At 45.0% G+C, this 22,794-nt stretch overlaps 1 long non-coding RNA gene across 16 annotated transcripts in view; it reads left to right on the forward strand.

Moving 5' to 3' along the window:
- Positions 1-22,794, forward strand: part of LOC128911117 (uncharacterized) — a 97,441-nt gene that overhangs the window by 38,533 nt on the left and 36,114 nt on the right. For 10 of the 16 annotated variants that reach the window (XR_008467004.1, XR_008467005.1, XR_008467003.1 and 7 more), the window contains 2 exons: positions 391-474; positions 16,154-16,281. This is a non-coding gene — a long non-coding RNA (uncharacterized LOC128911117). Of the gene's footprint in view, positions 1-390; positions 475-2,279; positions 2,326-3,516; positions 3,592-16,153; positions 16,282-22,794 lie in introns of all 16 variants that reach the window. The other 6 variants (XR_008467007.1, XR_008466999.1, XR_008467006.1 and 3 more) reach the window with 4 other exon arrangements.

Here is a 22,794-nt window from a genome sequence, read left to right on the forward strand (position 1 = left end):
TGGGTCAGCATTTGGAAGCCTGCTGTAACTCAGGATCAGAAGATTGATTGAACTTAGAAGGGTGAGGAGAGTGGTGCTGTTGAGCATCACTCTGATTCTATGCTCTGCAGCTCGCTGGAGGTGACAGCGGGGGATTCTGGGCAGTACTGGGGAATCGACCTTGCCTCGTTCTCTGGGTCTCTGGTTGATGGTGCTCCAGGGCAGGTCACAGTGAAATGTGGACAGGCTGCCTTGGAGCAAAACGTGGAGGGACTTTGCAGCTCAGAACCATTTAAGACAAGGCTAATGTCATATCCTATCCTGGTTTTACTAAATCAGTTTTATTTTTCCCCCCCAGTGGATCTTGTTCTTACCCATACTTCATTGCTATGTCCTTTCTGTTGTTTTCAGGTTTATGAACCTTTCTGCAGCAAGATTTGAAACCACCAGATTCCAGCTTAGATCAAGGTCCCTAGGATTCACTTGTGATTTCCAGTAAGGCTTCTTTAAGATATTGATAATTAACATTATGAAGTCATAAACTTTTATTTTGGGTGTCTGAAATGCCACAGGGATTTTCTGATGAGGGTATCTGTCAAAAAGTTGTTATGCTTTTTGCTTGTAACTTCCAAAATTACCTGTATCCTGTAAAAATAATTTTTCACAAAGCTTTGAACGTGTTTTCCAGTACTTCCTGGGGGTGTGCCTGATCCAAGTTCTGGTTTCCTATTGAATTCATGAGAAGCTGAAAAAGAAAATCATTGCTTTCCTGCATCTCGTCTCCATTTTTCCCTTGTGCTAAGGGCCATAAAGCAGAAAAGTAATTGAAAAATGGTAGCTTAAGATAGTGCCGTATATGTACTTGGGAGAGCTGGTTACCCTTCCTTCTTCTTGCCTCTTTACTCTGCTGTTAATGGATTTGGATAGAAAACGGAAGACTTTTTTTTCATACAGGCAGGCTGGCTGGCAGCTCCTCTTGGCGCTGGCAGCCTCTGCTGGCCCATGAGCTTCTGGCCCCCGGACAGCCTGCCTGTCCTGCAGTCACTGCAGCAACTGACTGCTGGGTGACCAGCTTGCTTTACTTAGAAGGCTGGTACATCCATAGGCTGTAACACGATAAATAGCGAGCAGCTGAACGCTTTGGAGCATACAAAGAACAACACAGAGAGGTTGGATTTTGTTGCGTTTTGAACTTTTTCCATAGAAAGCAAAGAGAATACTGTGGTTTTCCTTATTTGTGTGGTCCTGATGCAGAGTATTGTGAGTTGGAAGGAATGGTTGAAGCAGACAGTGTCTGTGCTGGTACAGCAGTTGAAATGTTTCCTGTCATGGAATAGATGAATAAGCCCATTCCACATCTCCTTTCTTTTCTGAGACCTGTGAGTACTGTCAGTGTTGCTGCTATTTTAATTTATGAGCCACTGCCCTATGTGGTATTAATACCAATGCTATGCATAGTCAAGTGTTGCCTTCCCAGGAGCGACATGAAGGGAGTCAGAGGGCACGGGCCCTCCCAGTACTCCCTCTGCCTGTCTTCTGCTCTTTGTATTTTGTCCCACTGCACGCTACTCAAGCTAAAGCAGGGGAGGACAGCACAGGCTAAAGGTGGCAGCAGAAAAGGAGGGCATAAAGGAACAAAAATGAGGGGGGAGATGTGGGAGCAGTAGGTACAGAAGGCCAGGGCACCATCCTTCGTGCCAAGAATCTTTCTGTGGCCATGGTCAGCACCCTGTGCTGAGGGAAGAGCAGGCCTTCAGAAGCATTCTCTGCCTCCTTCCTGGCTGGTGACAAGCCTGGCCACAGTAGCCTGCACACTGAGCAAGGTGAGGGTGCCATCTCTTCCTCCACATGGCTGGAAGAACCTGGCCAGCTCTGAAAAAAATCCATCCCATGTGTGACTCCTCTAGTCAGTGCTGCAGGAGTCAAACCTCCTGCTCTGGCAAGCTCAAAGGGACATTAGTGAAAGACTAGTGATAAACTAGCCTGATGCAGCACTGAGCTTTTTGGAGTTCTTGTTCCTAATCATACATGACATAAAAGCCTTATTTTACTGAAGGATGATGTAGTACTGATAGGTGACGTCTGTGTAAGGATGAAATTTTCAGCAAAATTCTGCTTGTGGAGGCCTTACAAGTGTGGAAGACGGCAGCTATGTTTGCTGGAAGCAGCTAGAAGACACAGAACTGTCAGGCAGTCTCTTGGCTTCTGATCTGAAAAGCTCTGACCAGGAAGCACTGAAAGATTAAATAGAAGAACTTGCAGGTTCTTTTTGTGGTTATGTTTTCTTGCTACAATCGCAGGCAAAGAGGACCGTATCTTCCTGGAGCATACAGTGAGAAGCCCCGGGTATGTTTGCCGTCATTATGGACAATCAGTATGAGGCCTGACTGAAAAGCAGCTTGTGTGTGTGCACCAGGTGCTTTGAGCCCAAGCTTGGAGAACAAGATGCTGATAGCTCCTAAGGCTGTTGTTTTCACAGGTGATCTGAAAGGGACAGTTGGACAAAAGTCCCCTTTAGTGAATCTGAGACACTTGGGTCTTTTTTTCTTTCAAAGAGGGAAGATGGCCTGATCATCACTCCTGTACTCATCGCCCAAACCGATGGTGCATCATCTTGAGCCAGCAAATACCCCTTGCAGTGGATATTAGTGGGTACACAACCAGGCAGCGAAGAGACTTGTTGGAGAGTTTCCTTTCCTTTTCCTTCTCTGGGAGGAGAAGCTGCTCCCTGCCACCCTCAGGCACCAGGAGCTGCTCTTCCCTAGGTTGATGGATCCTTAATATCAGCGGAGTTGCTCTGTCTGCTCTCCACTTGGTTTGCCCCTTATTATCCAGATTGCTTAGTAGGGACGCAACCAAAAGCTTTCTACAGCTTGGTACCTTTGAAAGTCTCCTAAAGTACATGGGCCAGATACTCTATGAAAAGTAGTAGTGATTCAGTGGTGAAGCTGGCAGAGCTTGCCTGTACTTTGTATTAGAGCTTGTTCCTCTGTGTGTGCATGCACTCATGCATATCTCCTCTTCAGCACTTTATCTCCCTCTTCTCTTTAGTGCTTTATCTCACTTCTGCTCTTTAGTGCCCATTATCTCTTGTCAGCTATCTGCATTACAGGGTGTAGGACACTATTTAGGAGGAGTGCTGTGAATCAACCTTGTCTGTCATCTCCAAGAGAGCTACGTGTGTGTGGGTGATGCGTGTTTCACCTGAGTGTGCTTCTCCTAGGGCAGTATAATATATATATATATGAGATCTTGCTGCTGGCTACTGTAGCACATCATGTACTTTCCATCTCTGCTTGGGTTGTTTTTTTGTAGACAACTGAAGCTGAGTAACCTGGCTGCTGTCTGTCTGCAGTTCCACCATCCTGATTCGCTTTCCTCTATCATTCATTAACGGGTGAATACCTTATGCAAGCACTATTGATTAGCTTCACAACCACCTGTCTGTAAATCATTTTCCATCTCAGGTTGTGAGTAATATCTGCATGCTTTGTTCATCTTCCACGTAATGACCCTGGCTCTCCTCCCGTTTCTCAGCAGCGTGGCTCCACTGCGCACAAGGAAATTACATGAGGTTCAGGCTGGAGTGAGTAAAGAAGACTTTGTCCCCAGGTGATTTTATGCTCTTCATAGATACCTGAAGTAACTAGAGCAAGTGGCTGGTGTCCAGAATATGCAAATGCAAGTGTGTGACAAATGAACCAGTTGTCTGGTTTTTGGTGAATTAAGCAAAGCGGTTGTACTCAACCAGGCAGTGTGCTGGTGATGGACTCTCCTGTGTTCCTGTGGCCACAAGAAATTCATCTGCTAAAATGGAAGCCTGCTGAGCGGAGCCCAATCGGATTTTTGTCCCCAGTGCAGCATTATTGCTTGTGGACTGCTGCCCTCGGCCTGTGGTTGCAAAAGATGAATAGCTGGCAGGAAGGCAGCAAGTATGTGCTACTTAAACATACATTGCCTAATGGCTGTCTTCCCAGTGCCCAGATGTATGGCTTGCTCTAGGACGCTGGGACCTCCCTCTCTGCTGCAGTAGACACTTCTATTATTAGCTTAGTGGCAGCTTTCCATATGCCAACACTCGTGACTGCAGGACTGTTTAATTTTCACTTCTCTGAAGTATTTAATTTGTCAGCTGTTGGCTTCTAGTCATTACAGACCAAACCTCAAAGTCCTTACCTAGATTTTTGCTCTGTTACGGCTGAAGCACGGATCCTATCTGAACAGACAATTATACCTACACAGAATCAGGTCTTAAATCCAGAAAGTTAGTCACTACTTGGCTAATCAGTAGAAAAGCCCTGTCTTCAGAGATGGGTGTCTAGTCTCCCTTCTTCTTCTGTTAACTTTTCTCCAGAGAAATGAAAAATCAGTTCTGCTAAAACTACTGCCCACTTGCGTTTCAGCGCCTGACAGTGAAGATGTGGTGTGCAGTTACCGGTGCCTCTCTGCAGGTGCTGGCACTTCTCTGGTGGCTGAAGATAGCTGCCGCTGTGAGATAATCACCCAGCAATTCACTGCTGGGGGCCTCTCTTTAATTATTGAATGCCAGAATAGATGTATATTAGATTACCTTGCTGGCAAATATAATCTCCAGCATCTCATGTAACTCCACAATATTCTCTGTTTTCCTACTTGCAGAACATGAAATCTTCTTCAAAGAGTCTAAAAAAAAAAAAGTCAAAATGTGTTTTTAGATATTGCTTATATAGCAGTCCATGTTTTCAGAGAATAACAAGTTGTAGACTGGCTTTGAAGATAGCCTTCCCTGGCCATCCGTAGCATGTGATTACTCTTGTTTAGTCAAGCCTGCACTTGGATGTGCAGCAGGATGTGCGTGGTGCGTTATCAAACCAACCAACCCAAATGAGAGAGAGCAGCCTAATTTTCCTCTCACTTCTCTGAAGTATTTAATTTGTCAGCTGTTGCAGAAAATCTGGCTAACGTGTCCTGAGGGAACTGCAACCTGTAGTTCTGGCCCTGTGGTGCACGACCCTAGGAAGGCTGTCTGTGTCCCTGCAGGGTCCTGCTGGAGTCACTTGCAGTTGCACATGAAGACGGGGGGAAGAGAGAAAAATCAATGTATGCATTTGTAATTTTTCCCTGCTGGCAGAGATGCAAGTAAATGCCAGTGTTCCCCCTCATCCCTCCTCCTCTGTCCTACTGGTACATACAGATCGCAGGCGTTAGATCTGCAAGCAGTGGTTGAGAAATTGGCCGCAGATCCCTTGACCTTTAGTTCCTGTAGGATCCTCTGGATAATGTCTTCAGTGCTCACAGACGTGAGACAATTTTTATATACATTCTGTCCAAATGTGTCAAGCAAAATTTGTCATTCCTTGTTTTGCAAGAGAAATAAAACATGCCTTCTCATTTCCCAAACTGTGCTGAACTCCATGTAATCCTGGTAACAATTTAGAAAAGAAAGGAAGAATATTACACAATGCTTAACTGGAAGGAAAGGCGATACTGTGGTTAATCAAACATTTTTGCCATTTACAAGTTTCAGAGAATTCCATGCTGCTGAATGATGTCAGGCAGGCAGCCGTGGAGCCCGAGATCCCTCCTTTGTAACCACCACGACATGTCACGTGCAGCAGCCCTAGCAGGTGCTGACAGAATAATTACAGTGCTCGAATTTGTAATACTGCAGGCATTAATGGACTCCTGAAGCTGGTGAAAGGAGAGCTCCATCTACTGTTGTACAAAGAGAAGGCAAAAATAGCTAGAATGGCCTTCTCCCACATACGCTGAAGAGCTACTGGATACCATGTACTAACTCTTATTTTATTTATTTTCTTTTTTTTTTCCCCTTCTTCCTGTGGCTTTTAGAGCCCTCCACTTCAAATCCAGTTCCCTGCTTTGGGTACCGTGCAGGTACATAGCTGGGGACAGTCCCTACGTAGCCATCCCTAAGCAGGCAAGGCAGACAAAGGATTTGAAAACAGTAGCATGGAAACTAAGTGACTTCTACATGCGCATATAGAATCAGGAGCAGAACCAGAAGCTGACCTCGATTTCTAGTCTATTTCCCTGACGGGAGGGGGCTCATCCTCCAAAATGTGTTGAATGCAGAGGTTTCTCACAGGGCTGCAGGCAATGCTCGTTTTAGAGCTGCAGAAGCAGGGAAAAGCTCTAGATAGCGCATGGTTCTGTGGCTTTTTGCTTGATTTGTCTCTGTGCTATTCTTGAACTTACCGTATCTTAGATAGCCAAAGCGTTTCTTGTGTCAGTATACATAGGCATTTTTATGAGAATTGAGCCCTGCACAGTACCTGGATCCCTTTTCTACCAAGCTTGGCTATGCAACAAGGGGTGTGAGCCCCAAACCGAGGTCTGGATATGAATTCTGCAAGTAAATTCTGTCCTCAGTACTTTCAGCTAAAAATCTTACTGTCTGCCCTTTGGATTGCGCTTTTAATAGCGGTAGTGGAAGTTCAAAACTGAATATTTTTTTACTGACCTTTATCTTTGTAATAGGCTGAATTAAGACCCACTGTTCAGGTGCCAATTGTGCTAGCCTGTTATGTTGAGCCATTACTGGACGGTTTTAATAGCTTCTAAAGGACAATGTGTACAACTTAGTTCTACAAAAAACAAAGATTTTAGGATTTAAAACACTTGTAAAAAGTTCTATTTTTTCTCTTCAAGTGGTTTGCTGGTAGTGAGAACACGTTGTTATTCTGTGCTTGCAGGGAACATCAGAAGTGTCTGAATTCTTAGATTTCCACAAAAGGCTGAACTGATAGTCATTCTGCACTGATGTCAAGAAGAGTTTGTGCTTCTGTTACTTGACTGTGAGAGCTCATCTCAAGTTATGTGAACAGATGTTTCAGATTTGAGTTCAGCCTGGCAGAAGAGAGAGAACAGTCTAGTTCTCAGCATTTTCCATCTTTCATAGTATTACCACAACCTCACGTCTCCTAGATATGCTCTCAGATACCACATCTTCTGCGGATATTTGCAGTCCCTTTTCTGCACAGGGGAAAAAAAATAATTATTTTTTTAATTGAATTTTTCTTTACCATGAAATTGAAGTGCAAACTCCTTGAAAGGGAAAGATTCACTTTTATCCAGCCTAGTACTTCTCGTGTGGCACTGTACTGAGTGAAGTGTGTGGGTAGAGGGTCGTGAGTGTCCCAAGAGTCACAGAGGCCAGGACCTGAACATTACGTTACTGCTGGCCTTTGCTATACATACAGAGGTTTTTGCATCTATGTATGTGTCTGACTGCTTTGGAGTGAGACTTGCCATAGATACAGGGCCCATCAAGGACAGCACAAGTCACAGGGAAATATAATTTTGCAAGTTTTCCTAACTCTGACGCATGTGTTACTAGCATTGGCATTTCCTTTGTGAAATGACCCATAGCTACCTGAGCACATTGTATACAGTCGTTATGCTAATTAACTCTGTACTTCCCTATCAATAATCTGTAATTTCAGAGCTTCACACCTGTTTGCTTAAATGCCTTTTACTTGTTTAGTGTTTTAATGTATGGAGCTGCAACTATCTCTGTAAAACCGTAACAAACAATTAAACTACCCAATAACACGGAAGTCATCCTTTGCTTTCCACATCCTGATGCGTGTTACACAGCCAAGCAGTCCTGAGCGTAGCAGCTCGTATGTATGCAGCAAGAGGAACAACAAAAGAAACATAAAATACTGCTCAGGACACAGCTGTCAACAATTAAACTGTGTGGGGCTTTGCTAGTAGAGGTTATGAAGAAGCCCATGGAAATCTGAAACAGCTTTCAAAAGAAAGCACTGAAAATATGTGCCAGAAACCGAGGAATAGATTGCAGATGGCAAATATATGTCTCCGCAGACTGTCAGGGAACAACTTGGTTTGACAACTGGCTGTGATCTGCCATGGAGTTGTGCAGAAGCTGAACCATCAGACTGCAGAGCGGCAGCGTACAAAAACAGTTAAGCAAGATTAAGCATGCCTGATACTGACTTTTATGGTAGAATTCACCCCTATATTCAATGTCCAGATCCCACAGACTGCTAGGAGATGGAGGACGCTCCGTTCCTGCAAACAATGCTGTTTAATTTTTATACCTGTTTAACTTTTATGCCTGTCATCTGTAAACCCTCAGGACCTGTTTCAAGAAAGGAGAAGGTACCATGCTGTTCACCCATGAACTGGGGCACAGCAGTGAAATGGTCTGTTACAGGTTGGAGAGTGATGAGTAGTGGTACTGGAAGATGTGTCAAAGCCTCACAGCCCTTGGCGTGGTCCCTGTGGGGCTGGAGGAGATCAAGTGTGTCGTAAGCAGTGAATGAAGAGGTAAAATGTTAGGGGAGTGCTTGCAGCAGCTCTGGCCCCAGCACCCTGGCAAACTGTGTGGGGTGGCAGCGCTTGTTTTCCTGCAGAAGCAGTCTGGTCAACCATACAGCTTGGACAAAAATAAACTGACATTGTTTTGGGTTTGCACTGACCCCTGCAGCTGAGCTGCTGACTAAACATGGCCATAAACAGCATCTCGGAAGTTGTGAAAACTTGGGGACTGGAGGAAGCAAAGTCCAAGGGCTGTACGTGTTCCCTGAGGCTGCTGAAGCCAGTGTGGCAGAGCTGTCCCCATCCTCAGAACAACCTTGCCTTGGATAGGAGATCTCTCAGCAGCAAAGGAGCACTGAAGGTGTTAATTGATCGTAGGCCTTCATTTACGTGGCGGTGGGCTCAGGCCATAGGCACTATACAGTCCCTGGAAGTTTGCTTCTGCTGCAGCAGTGTTTGTAGCTTAGTCCCTTAGCTTCCCAGGGCTTTTGGCACTGCGCACCCTGGAGAGTAGCTCACCCTTTCCTTGGTTGCCCGTTTTTCTCACAAAGCGTTTGCTGATGTCTGTGCAATTAGTAATTTACTTGACTCTTTAACACTGCATACTAAATTTTGCCCGTGGTAGGGCAGCCCATTAACGACATAGGGTTTGAGTGAGGCTGGAAGCTTTCAGGTCCTGAGACAAGACATTGGACTTGGCCATGTTGCTGTGCTTGGGGAGAGCGTGAGGGCAGTGGGAGGTGGGGATTTGCAGGACCGCAGCAAGTAGGTCCGAAGTTGCATCCAAAATAGCTGAACTGTGAGGCTTTCTCTTGACAGAAGTGGTAAGAGAGGCCACAGACACTTCCTTTCTGTGATTCAGAAACTTGCAAATCTTCTTTGAGTCACACCTTATAAGTAAAATTAGCCTGTGCCTTGCTGTTGCCAAACCTTTTCAAAGGAAAGATATTTGTACAAAGGAATTCAGCAACAGAAATGGAATTCACTCGTGGATCAGATTACTGTTATTTCTGGCTGGAAACAGCACCAGAAATACTTGCAGGGATTTCCACTTTGCCTTTGGAAAGACATTGTGCATATTGTTGATAGAAAAAGAGCTATTTGGGAGGATAATTCATATACATTAAGAGACTGGAAGGGAGATGAGCCTCACAAGGCTGTCGCAGCCGTGAATACGAGTGTTTAGCTTTGCATTCTAACATTCAGTCACTTTTGAAATGGGGATCTTCAGCTGTTGTTGTCAAGAATGTTGTGACGTGGGCTGCAATTGCTGCTGCTCAGAAGACGTTTCCAGCCCAAAGTCTAAGCTTTCATTCAAAACGCAGCTATTTACACTGATGATGCCTCGGTGTCCTAGAGAGTTGTGCCAGACATCTTCCTGCACGTGGGGACTCTGCAGATGATACTTAATGAAGACAAATATTTTGATGATGTTTAAAATGGCGATCGTTTGTGACACTGACAAATGTGTTGTTACCTTAAAACATGAACTTACCCATCATTTGGGAGCGTCAGTCAAAAAAAAGGCTGGCGTTTAAAATACGTGCTGATTGGTGGTCTATATTTTGCAGCCAGCTTTAATTAAAGCCTCAGTCAACTTGACGATGATCTTCTCAGGAGCAGAGACGTCGACTGAACCTGGGCTCAGAGGCTGACAGCCCCACGCAGCCCAGCAAGGGGAGCGGGGAGAGTTATGGGCCCCAGCACTGAAGGCAGCGAGATGTCGTGTTCCCCTTCAGGTGCTGGGACGGAGCAGATGTCTCCAACAGCATTAGCTACCTGCGGTAGCCGAAGACAACCATAAACTGTACACTTTTAATAAACAGATACCTGATTGCTGGTAATACACACGGATGTTTTTTAAAAAAAAGTTGTAGTCCTCTGATCGTAGCCCTAAATGCTGATAAAAATGGTAGAACAAATGGATGTCTATGGTATAATATAGAAGGATGTTCCTATTCCTGTCAAACTGAGAATTTTAAAGCAAGAGAGTATAAAAAGGTTTTACTTAAGAAAAAGCTAGGCATTCTACGTTGGAAATAGGGCTGGTTATATTACTTTACCCCAAAATAATATACTTCATATCTCTGAATGTCAAGTGAAGTCTTACAAAGCAACATGTTTTTGAGGCCATGTTGGCTCGGTTTCTTCATTCTGCTGGACGGGCTGTGCACAAAGAAATGTATCTCCAAGGAGTGAATGTTTTGGCACTTTGGAAATGCGCGTGAAAGGGGACAGTGACATATGGACTTGGCGTACTCCCGGGGATGACTGCAGGAGCCTGGGAACATTTTGTGCCTGCAGCAAGTGTAGGAAGAAGGGAGGAGGAGAAACAACCGACCAGCTGCAGTGATCTGAATTACATGGCTGCTCATTGTATGAGGAACAGGAGGAGCCCAGCCGTGCAGGCACGTTCTTACCACAGTCGAGGTGAAGAACAGGTCTCGTACCATGCTCCTCCCTTCCACATGGGTCACAGCAGAATTGGGAGATTCTTGTGAAGAGCCATGGGCAACATCTGGACCAGAGGATGCAAATAAAATTACTGGGCAGACCAAAAGCAAGCCAGATGCTGAGGAAAGAACGGAAGAGGGACTGGTGCGGAAGCTCAACACTGTCAGCGGTCAGAGGCTTCAGGTGCAAGCAGAGGCGGGAGCACCCTGTGGCTTTTCCAAATGTATCACCATGAGGAGACGTATTTATGGATCAGAAACTCCAAATGTTGTACAGAACAATGAACTAAAAATAAAACTGTAGCAGTCTCTCACAAATTGTAGGTAAGCACATCACAGGCAGAAGGGCGTACACAGAGTACTTGCATTGAAAGCCTGCAAGAGTCTGCATGTTGCCATATACTTCACAGCAGGTCTTCCAACACATTTTCTCTCTCTGAGATAGAAACAGCAATTGCTTAGTTCTTCAGTGGTATGACTTTGCAGCTGTAATGACAATATGTTAGGAACTACAGGCCTCATTCTGGATCTTAAAGAACAGCCCCCTCAGCTTGTAAATAACATGTACAATTAAACGGAGTGTCTTTTCCTCTGCCCAAAATGTGTGACATACCCTAGTGAGGTCAATAGATTTTGTTGCACACCGTAAAAGATCTTCTGATTTATTTACAAGACGTGCTCATAGAGCCTGGGCCTATTTTTTGCTCTGACACCCTGATCCGGTGTTTAGTAGAAGATGTTTTCGCTTCCTTAGTTGTTAATATTAGCATTGCCCTGTTTTGCTAGGAGCAGCAGCACAAGCCTGACATCACTTCCAGACTTACCTGCACGTAGGAGCAAGTGACATTGCAAAACTGCATCTCATGATCAGGTCCCTGCTGCTCTCTCACCCTGCAGCTGTGGACACCACATGAGAAAGTGGTGGTGGTGAAACGGAAAACTCGCCTAGGTCTAGGCAAGACCCACTGCTTGGGAAGGAAGTAGTCTTGACAATAGTATGAATGTAAATCTATACTAATTGTCTTTCAGCCTATATATTACTTAACTCTTTGTTATCGTGTGAAGAACTAATTGCATTAAATTATCCAAGAACTACAGAAATCTGATTTTTTTTTTCTTCAATTTTTGCTCAACACCAGTGGACCAGAACTGCATCCCAAAAATATTAGTGAACAAAAAGTAACATCTAGAGCTAGAATATGAACCAAGTTTCTGCTTGAGAAAGAATGCGTAGCACTGAGCTAGCTGTCCTGCAGAGCAGAGGACTTGGAGTGGGAATCCCGTCTCAGGCTTGGCAGCAGGACAGCTGACGAGATTCTTCCAGCACACACCTCATGTGCGTGCTCATGGGTGTGCATCCTGCAACCTAGTCCCCCTCTCGGATTCTTGAATTCTCATTTTTGAGTGGCCCAAGTAAATGAACGAGTAGCTTTTTCCATCTCACACGATGGAGGCAAACTCAGCATTAATAATGTCTCTCTTAACTCTAGTGCACTGGAGATTCAGCGTGTAACTGACAGCGCGACTTCTCTCCTTCTGTTTCCGTATTCTCTCTCCTCATCTTCTGTCATTATCCTACATGTGTTTTTATTTGTCCGTTTCTAATGTACTGTATCTTGTACGTATTTCTGCACTGGTGATGGTTAATGATGGTTCTCATGTCCTGTCATTTAATATAACATCCTGTTTTTGTGAAATGATGTTGATTTTTAGACACACAATCTCTTTTCAAGTCTGTTCCTACCTCAGTTACTGCAGGTAAGGGCAAGAGCCCTGGCAGAGGTGTCAGACGGGCTCCCTGTGTGCGAGGTGTGCCAGCTTACCAGGGCTTTTCCTTGTGGAGCAGCGAGAAGCATGAATGGGAGCTGATTTTATGATTATTTCAGTTAAGAAAAATCAGGGATATGAATTGCTGAACTGTCATCAATTTCAGTGACTGGAGAGCTCAATTAAGCCTCTAATTTTAGTTTCATGCTAACGCTATTGTCAGCTCTTTCTGTGAAGCAGGTGATGCAGTTTTAGACATTGCTCTGCAGCTGCTTCAAGTGGATTGTCTAGTTCCTATAACCTGACACCCAGCAAGAGTATCAGGACAGCATTTGGAAATGCTTTAAAAGGCCGTGGGTTTTTTACACTGGTTTTTTACTGCCACCCTGCTATCACCCTGCTGCTGCTCCACCATGACCCACACAGGCACCAGCCCTGGTGGGGCACAGTCTCACCTCAGCCATGGCCGACCCCCCATTTGGCAAAAGATAAAGATTTGCTTAACGCAATTATATTAGAGCTCACTAACTCTCAAATCTGAAACAGGGAGGCTGCCAGTTTCAAGATGCCATAGGTGAGGAAGGACGCAAGTGTCCCTTGGGCTGCAGCTACCAGTGGGTCTCAGCTGTGTGCGCCCTGGGACATGCCAGGATGGAGGGTGTCAGAGCAAAGGACAGCAACAGGTTCAGCTCTGTCGCGCTCCTGCCACTGGTGCGGTCCCAGTGCAGCCCGGTGCTCTTCTGGGCGTAACGTGCTTTGCTCCAGGTTGCAGCACAGCCATGGCAGCACACGAGCCCAGGTTTTCAGACTTCAAAGATTGATTGCATTGAAATTCTGCTGACAGAGACCAGCTGAGCTTTATTTGCAGAGAAATGTTACTCTCCAGTGAATTTGCAGGTAGGAACACAGCATCATGTTAACAGTGGGTTTGGCTTCTTTTCAGCCATCTCGAAGGATGCATGCACAGGCCAGAAGATGACAGGAACGCTGTAACAGGTTTTCCACAAAGAAAACCAAACTTTCTGAAGCTTCAAAAATCTCTGCTGGCTTGTGCTGTTTCTGAGATATATCCAAGATAGTGGCCATGTATGAGTCCTTACAGCTCCTCTTGAAGGTCTGAAGGCTTTGTTTCCAGGAGAAAAGCCTATCTGAGCATTATTTGTGCTGGACTGAACTTCAAACAAAATTGCTGCTAGGAACTGACAGCAGGCTATGTATGACAGCTAGTGGTATGTAACACAGCCCTGTCAACGGTGGATAATCCCCCATCTTTAAATATACTTTCTATTTATGTTGGCAGTGTACAGACTTCTAGGGATTTTACCAGTTATCCCAGACATAACACTTCAAAAGCGCCACCGAGGAAACATCTATGCAAATCTCTTTCTATTTCAAAACTTCTTAACTAAATAATATGAGTGGGCAAATATGTTGCAGCCTATTGGGGCTTAAAGTAGAAAAATGTTCAAAAATAAAAGGAAAATATTTGGAGAGTATTTTTTTACTATGACACGGTCCTGGAAATTGTATCAACTGAGGGGATATACCAATTGATCTTGCAGCTTAATTTTCCCCAGTTAATTTATTTTTCATGTTTATCAGAATTCCAAGGCACCAAACCAAAACGCTTCCTAACGTTTCTCTTGAACTGACAGTTTAGTTGCCAACGAATAGTCAACACTTTGACAAAAAACATCACCGTATTTTCATTTAAGTATTACAAGCAGGCTGTATGACAAGATGTCTGTGGGAGGAGCTGACAGCCTGCACCCTGCCCCTGCTCGTGGAGCTGCTGCTGGCCTTGGGACCCCTGCTCAGGGCCGGGGGGTGCCAAAAAGAGACCACGATCTCCGCTGCTGCTTGGGGGGCTGCTGAAAGCAGCACCTGAGTGCAGCCCCTACGCAGCCAGAGAGCGGGACCTGATAAGCCCTGCCAAGGGCAGGATTTTCCATCTGGTGAACAATGGCATTCTGCGCTCTGCAGCCTTGGCTTGCTAAATATACTGCGCGTTGGAAGTGACCCGGTGGGATCGCTATCCATCACTGGCCCTGCCTATATTAACAGGATTTTTTTTCTAATACATCTGCACTGTGACCTTGATTCATGCTAGCAGGGTGCTAAGAAGGTAACTCACTCACTGTAGGCAAATTTTCTTGTGTCGTTAAGATCCATAGGGCTGCTAATTTCCTTTCTTGGGTGTTGATCAGCCTATTGTAACAGAAGTCCTTGTGCAGCACAGGGCACCCTCCACTCACAGCTGCAGTCAAGTCATCCCACCAGTTGAGTAGCCTTAAGCACGTTCCGACAGGGCTTGCAAAGGTTCACAGAGGTCTGCACCAACACCGTTGTATTCACACATTCCTTGGATTTGGCCTCAAGTTCTTCTGGTTCTGGCGCTGCTACCCAAACACGCTGGAGAGCCGCATCTGTACAAACACCGGCAGCAGAGTGTCAGGTTTCCTCCTCTTCCTCACAGTTGTTTGCAGAAGGCAGCTAATGGTGTTAGTGGAGTCAGATGTTTTGTGAGTTTGGGGAAAGAGAGACCTGGTATTATACCCCCTCGGTTCTGTAACTGTATATTGGACACTGTTTAGAATTTCTGTTGTTTGTGTTCTAAAGAAATTACCTTGAAATGAAATTATAGGTTAATGAAATCAATTATCTGTCTGATGAGACATGTATATAGTTTCCATTTGTTTTCATCGCAAAAACAAAGAAAATTTAACTTTTTTTATTTTTTTTTTTGTGGGAATAAAACTCCAAACAAGAGTCAGGAATGTCTTCTTTCTTTAAGTGAAACATTTCGACATTCCCAGAGTCAATAGAGTTCAGTTTGTTGAACCAGCTTCAAAGTCAATTTCCACTTCAAGTCTTTTCCCTCTTAAAATGCATTTTTCAGCTAACACCTCAGGAACCTAAATCTCTCCAAGTGTCGGGCTCCCCAGGGAGAGGTCAGCAGCTCCCAGGGTGCGTTGAGCAGATTGGACATCGAGACATCTGCGTTGCGTTAGGGGAAACATGATCTTCCTGGAGGCTCCGCAGCTCTAACACAGCCTACGAGTAAGGAGATAGAGCGTAACGTTTGCTTGAACCGACACATAACAGAGCATTTCAGAATAAAGAGAAAAACATACAGTGAAATAAGTTGCTTCCATTTTCTCAGCAAAAAGATGAGCCTTTTCAGAAAAAAAAAAAAAAAGATGTTTCTTCACACCATTTTGTAGAAACTGTTGAGGGTTCTGGGTCGCTCAGTAACAGCAGGGTGACTGCTGGTGACCGTACCAGAAAGTTATGGTGGAGACTTCCTTGGGTTTTAACGTCTGAATCTAGGGATCTGGCTTTCTGTTATGCTGACTGGTGCGATCACCACAGACCTGGCTGGAGTTAATTGAATTAAATGGGAAGCTTGCCAGAGACTCCGGTTATCTTGGTTCAGTCATTAGCACAAAAGCAGTGTAAGGATTAGCTGTTGTTTGCTGTCTCAGGTGTTAGTGGTGATACCAGCCAACAAGCAAAGGTCTCATCAGAAGCAGTACATTCTGAAATAGACAGCAGCCTTTCTGACTGATACGTATCAATTTTTTAAAATGCAAGCATTCCTCATTGGAATACTTTTATTTTATTCCTCACTTTCAATAGTTTAATGTGTTTCATATCTTCTCTATTTTCAGCTGGCAATCTTCACTTGCATTTTGCAAACCTGTGAAACAGATTTGCTCCTCTTCCTGACTGACAACATTTTTGAAAGGCGCATTTTCCAACCCTTCGTGGCTGGCTTCGCTGGGCCCTTTGGAGAGCGGTGAGCGATGCGGGTGGTTAGTGATACAGCTCCCGGGCTGAGTCACTGGTCGTGAGCGTTTGCCGGTGTCGCATGAACTTTGCAGGGAGGGGAGGAAGGGGTTGGGCTTTTTAATTCTGGGGGATATTGCTTTGACAAATAATGAACAACAGATTTAACTACTACAGGAAGAGTGGGGTTTTGCTGTTTTGTATTCTAGATGAGAAATTCTGGTCTGAAAGTCTGTACAATTACTGGGGAAGCAATGGGAAAAGTAACATCCTTGAGGGCCCCAAGAGACCCTTTAGGAAATCAAGGCAGACTTAATGTTCCTTAAATACTTCTTAAACAAGGGGGGGGCGGGGAAAACCAAACTTGTTCCTTCTCCTGGTCCCCAGCTTTTCAGACTTTTGTTCTGTTTTATAAATAAGTAAAACAAGAAATAAAGCAAATTTGTGAAGGATCCCTTTGTGAAAGGCTTTTCCCCTCGCACAGGGAAACCTGTCCTGGAGGGCTGCATGTGCCCCCGCAGGGTCCCAGAGAGCAGAGAGTCGGCCATGGCACCCGTGTCCCATCCACAGTGGCGCCCACTCTCTGGATCCCACCTGCAGCGGTACCCACTCTCTGTGGCCCACCTGGAAGTGAAGCACAGCTGCATTTTTGGGCTTGGGAACAGTAATTAATAAGCAGAACCAATGACAACAGTACTGCATGAACTGCTGAACTCAAACATTTCCCCCGTCCAGGATTTATGGGGGTGTGATTGCAGCTGGGCTGTAAACAGAGGTTTGGGAAGTGCTTCAGAAGCAGACGAGCCATCCCCACAGTTGGAGCAGTTTCTAGTCCTGCTGGATGTCACCCCATAAAGTCTCTCTCAGTGAGACTGAGCCCTGTGTCTTTTTGATAGTAAAATCCTGCCAAGAGCCAGAGGAGCTGTGGCCCCCGTGCACCAAAGCTTGGTCCCTGCTGGGCTTGGCCTGCAGTGGGTGAGAATAGCCAGGGGTCGTTCCGCATCAAACCCTCGACCTAGGTTTCTTAATGTATTCATTCTTCCATAAACCACTTCTTAAAAGGCAGTACTCTGTGCAACAGGCTTTGCAGTTACGCTGTGAGTCCATGATTTGCAATAATAACCTCAATGCGTTCTGAATGTTGTGAAGGGCCCTTTGCTTTAGGGAGTCATTTTAAACTTTTTTTGAGGGGCCTTTAAAAATTTCTGAACTTTCCAACTAAATTCTTGTGATTGAATATTTATTGTTGAACTCAGCATGAAATATAGAACAAAGCCTAAATCCAGGGATGCTGTTGACTTTAGCAGTAAACACTGACAGGATTTTTAATATATACTGTATTTTAGTGGTGAATGCTTAAAATTCTTCTTGTGTTTCGTGTCCTCAGCTATTTCTCTCTCTACTGTGGTTAGTCCTAGATTCTGCATTGGAATGAGAACATACAGAGATCTAAGACTTATGATAAGCTTAGCCTAGATTGGTCTAATACGTGTTTTGGAGGAAAGTATAGATATTTTCTGTCAATACCACAGTTTTTTCTCTTTTGCCCTTTAATATGCAGTTCCATCTGCATGTTAAAAACGGGTAAAGACCAGAACAGCCAGTGAAATAAGTCTAGCAAATGCAGTAGACAAAGGAACTTGTTGCTGGTTCTACTCCGCGCTACACCGCTCTGCAAAGGCCATCGCCGGCTCAGCCACCAGCACGGCGTGCAGTGTCCTGCAGCAGGCTGCTGGCGCGGTCGGGAGCTGCGGCTGTAGTGGCAATGCTCTGACGTGTCGGGCTGGGTTACACCATCCTGTGAGCCCCAGAGGTAAAGCCACCCCGGGGCATGAGCCTACAGAGAGCTTCTGCTTGGGTCCCTTCCACACCGGATCGGATCGGTGCGCCAGATTGACTCTGTGCCAAAAAACTTGTGAGAGGCTGAAGCTCGGGGGTGTCCATGGGATGGCAGATGGGCTTTGCTCTTGTGGGAGCCTTCTTGTTATGGAGTGCAGACACCATAGACCGAGCCAGCCTGTTTGGTCACAGCCTCTGTTATGGACCTCTCATGTGCAGGAGGAATGGCTGCCTCTTTCATTAGTGCTTGCAAGACTTTAACATGACTCGACTCTCATCTAGTTAGAGCCTGCCTGTCCAAGATCACTAATTTCAGTCCATTCTGTCATTGGAAAATTGTTCATTCTCATGGATAAGTCAGAATTAATGTTCTGTGGCAGTGGGAATAGGGTTCAGAACAGGGTCAGTGTGGCGTCGACTGACAGCCTAAGGCTACGGGCCTTGACCTGGGGTCCAGCCTGCCAGGGCTACTACAGTTTCCAAGGCACAGTTGTTAATTTCTTATATACTCCAGAGTATTATCAAGAAATATAAATATACAGGACTTAGGCAAATCCAAAAATCCACAAAATGCCTTTTGTACTTTTTTTACAAAAAAGTACTTTTGTGACTTTGTACTGTTTTACAAAGTCACATAGATGTTTCTTTCATGTAAAGTATCCTTGGTGTTTTGCTGATTCCAAGGAGAAATGCATTTGACGCGGTCACTGCAGTAACTAGTAAATAAAATTATAACTGCTTAGTGAAAGAAAAAACAGACTGTAATGATATAAGGGTAGAGCTGGTTACAAAAAATAGTCTTCATTAGAGTCAAAATGAGACAGATGTGAAACATTATGCTAGTATTTCCTCAAGGGTAGCACTTAAGTAGTTCTTTGCTTACAGAAATGTATCACAGAAGGTTTGTATCAAAGTAATGTTAGCCTAAGTTATTTGTGTAAGAGATGATAACCATCTCCTTTTGGAATTTCACAGATAGGCTTATCAGATATGAGAAATATGGCACAGAAGTAATGAGAGCCTTCAAAAGATGCTCTTTGTCCCCAGGCCTTTCTCTGGAGAACATAATGTCCTGAGGCGACACTGAAACAACAGTTGTCTGTATTAAGTAAAAAAGCAGATACGTTCAAATTACGGTATTAGAGAAGGTGCACAGCTCACCGTGGTGTGCCTTGTGACCAGCACGTTACAATGGGTAACGAACTGACACCTGAAGGCTCCAGGTCGATGTTAAGGCACTTTCCAGCCGGATTCCCAGCACTCCTGCATTTGCCGTAGTGTCGGTGCAACCTTTGGCTGCACGCATGCGCTGTGTGTGGACCCCTCAGTCATGCTGGTGTGACTCTATCCCTGGGTTTCCTTACATTAAAGCTACAGCACAAGCGCATGGATGCCTGCATCTCCTCCTGAAGTGGCAACCGAATGTGGCTGGTGTCTTGGACACTCTCCGAGAGGAGGGTGATGGCTGCAGGGACATAAAGGACTGGCAGCACATGTGCATGGGAACTGCAAAGTCCTGGGTCCCCAAAACCTCTCTGCTCCCTCTCCTGAACTGGGTATGTTGTGGATTCTCCTGGTCCTTGGGCCAGCCGTACCGGACTCCTTTCTCAGCTCTGCTTTCCTCCGCACCTGAGGCAAGAAGCCCAAGTGGTGCCTGTGGGGAATTCAAGGATCCAGCTGTCCAGGAGTGAAAGGAAGTTAAAGAAAATGTCTCTGTTTCTCTAGCTTGCCCTTTGTTCAAGTGTCAGAAAGAAAAGGGGCAAGTAAAGCATTCTGCATTGCACCGGGGTCACTTTCAGATGAACACTGGCCATAAAAATGATTGTTATTTAAAGAACTGTGCAAAGTTGAACTAGTTAACTGAAGACCTGTTTTGTAAATTGATTTCACTAAACTGGTTCAAAATCCTCATCAAATCTTGCCCTGAGTTAATATGGAGCTGTCTCAGGAATATTAGATTATGCTCACTGAGAATAACTTTAAGCTAAAGTCATTTCCTGGTCTAAATATATCTATGCTAGGCTTTATGTCAATTGAATAGTTAGCTTTAGTTTAAGAACCAGTGATTGGTACAACTTGTGGCCAAAGGCTATGATCTGTCTGTGGGCAGAGAGAGATGTTATGGTTTCATTTCATGAAGTCTGATGATTTCCATCAATGAATCTGAGATACAAAAAAAGCCACTAAAGAACACTCCAGAACAGTGACCTCTCACACAAATGATGTCCCAAAAAATCCTGTTGGGATTTCTGTCCCAAAAGGTTCCAGCTCTTTCTAGCTATGCTGTTTTGTTTTAATACTGTCCTGTGACATCCATGCATTTTAACAATGAAGGTGTCAGCGGGGATTAAAACACCTGCTTTTATTTCTGAGGAAGAAATCAGTGGGCAAGAAGGCAGGACTGGATTTCAGAGGAGTGAAGAGGCCCTCAGAGACTGATGGAGGTGTTTTGGAGATAAAGGAGAAGTCACAATGTCCTGGAGATACCATAGAAGAAGGTGCCAGAGGATGCCCCTAACTTTCCAAAACTTGCTGTGTTTGCATTTGTTCCACTGACACAACTGTAGGCTACAAGGAGAGCCGAAGTGTGTTGGCGGGGGAGTTTTGGAAAAAAATGGCTTATATCAGACGTTCAGACTGCACAGTAATTAAACTCTAACAGTAAAGGAGTTAAGAAAAGCTGAAGTTTAGTAGCTGTTTCCTTTCAGCAGACATGTATCTTCAGGTTAAGCCACTGCTTTGGCATCCAAAAAAAGCTTTCCAGCAACCTCACTTATGTAGCATGGATAACCTTTCTGTGTCTGCTCCCTTATATAAAACACAAACTTCTCTTCTCCTAAGCAGACTTGTTTGGTTCTAGAACTGCCTCTTAGGGTACAAAAATCTTGCCTGTCACCATGAGTGCTGCTGCAGTGCAAATAACAACGGGAATGTCCAGCCATGCTGGCAATGCAGTACTCGCCAACACAGAGGGTGAAGGGAGGACATTTACCTGACTTCAGAGCCTGGTTTTCAGTGTTTCTCTGAAGAACATTCTTAGAAGCCATGAAGAACATTCTTAGAAGCCAAGGAGAAACCTCATGCTCCAAAAGCACCTATTAATATGTAATAACCAAATTATTTCTTCTTTTTAAATTTTAGTGCAAAAGAGTATAAATTTTGTACATCAATGCAAATGCATTAAAAGCGCTAGACTAGAAGTACCAATCCGTGATTCTTTTAGGCTTTAAAATAGAAATTCATTGAGTTTTATTTGAATTTCTATTCCAAGTCTTTTCTGAATTCTGTAGAAGTTTCCCACAGAAGGGCTTTGTTTTCATCTGTAGTGCCTGGTTTTGCCTGGTTTTCCCCGAGAGCACAGTGAAGGAGATGGTTAGGTATGCCATCATACTAAGTTGGTCATGTTAGCAAATTCTTTTCTAAGAAGAGGTGGCAGATTGTTCAGCGAGCTGAAGTAATCCAGTTGGCAGGAGAGTGACTTAATTCAATAAGCAGAATTTTAAAAACACTGTGGTTCTTTGTTTAACAGCCAGATTCTACAAAATTAGCTCCAGCTCTGAAATAATTTCTCTCCCCACCCTCCCCATACTATCCCCCTTCTGTCCTGCATGTCACTCCCTCTCCTTGCTGCCTTATTTTGTCTGGGACTGATCTGCGCTGGAGTGGTTCTGCACGTTCCCTGTGTCAATCTGCTCGGCCCCGAGTCGGGTCAAGGCACCTGCGCTCTCAATGGAAGCTCAGGGAGCCAGGTGGCTGAAGAGAACGCCGGCATCTCGCTGCCTGATACTCCTGTCCCGCTCTGCCTGCCCTGTGCAGTAATTCACTTTGCTCTGAAGGGAGTGCCAGGTGTCTAAAATAAATCCTCGTCAGGAATGTGTGACTTGTGCAGGCAGATGACAGAGCTCCATCTAAATCTATCTATAGGCAGGGCTGGGCAGGGAGGACCTGTGTCCCTTCAGCGCTGGGAAGGAAGAGCTTATACCCACAGCACCCTGCTGGATTTTACACAGGGGACCTTTTGTAAAGCCTTGAGTTCAATTATCACAAGCAAGGAGCACACTTTGACCTGTTGTTGCTGTCATACTGTGAGCACCAGCAACCAACAAACCCAGGGGACATTAAAAACACTCAGGACCTGCAAACACTCAATACTTGGTCAATACAGGTCAATACTTGGACCAGTATTGTTTAATGTATTCATCAATGACCTGGACGAGGCGACAGAGTGTATCCTCAGCAAGTTCACTGATGATACCAAACTGAGTGGGGTGGCTGACACCCCAGAGGGCCATGCTGCCATCCAGCGTGACCTGGACAGGCTGGAGAGCTGGGCAGAGAAGAACCTAATGAGGTTCAACAAGGACAAGTGTAGGGTCCTGCACCTGGGGAGGAAGAATGTCAGGCACCAGTATAGGTTAGGGGTGGACCTGCTGGAAAGCAGCTCTGAAGAAAAGGATCTGGGGGTCTTGGTAGACACTAAATTATCCATGAGCCAGCAATGTGCCCTTGTCGCCAAGAAGGCCAACGGAATTCTGGGCTGCATAGGGAAGAGTGTGGCCAGCAGGTCAAGGGAGGTCATTCTCCCCCTCTAGTCTGTACTGGTGAGGTCACAACTGGAATACTGTGTCCAGCTCTGGGCTCCCCAGAGAGCTCTCTCTCCCCAGAGAGACAGGGAACTACCGGA

The sequence above is a fragment of the Rissa tridactyla genome, chromosome 6, assembly GCF_028500815.1.
Source record: "Rissa tridactyla isolate bRisTri1 chromosome 6, bRisTri1.patW.cur.20221130, whole genome shotgun sequence".
Classification (NCBI taxonomy): Eukaryota; Metazoa; Chordata; class Aves; order Charadriiformes; family Laridae; genus Rissa; species Rissa tridactyla.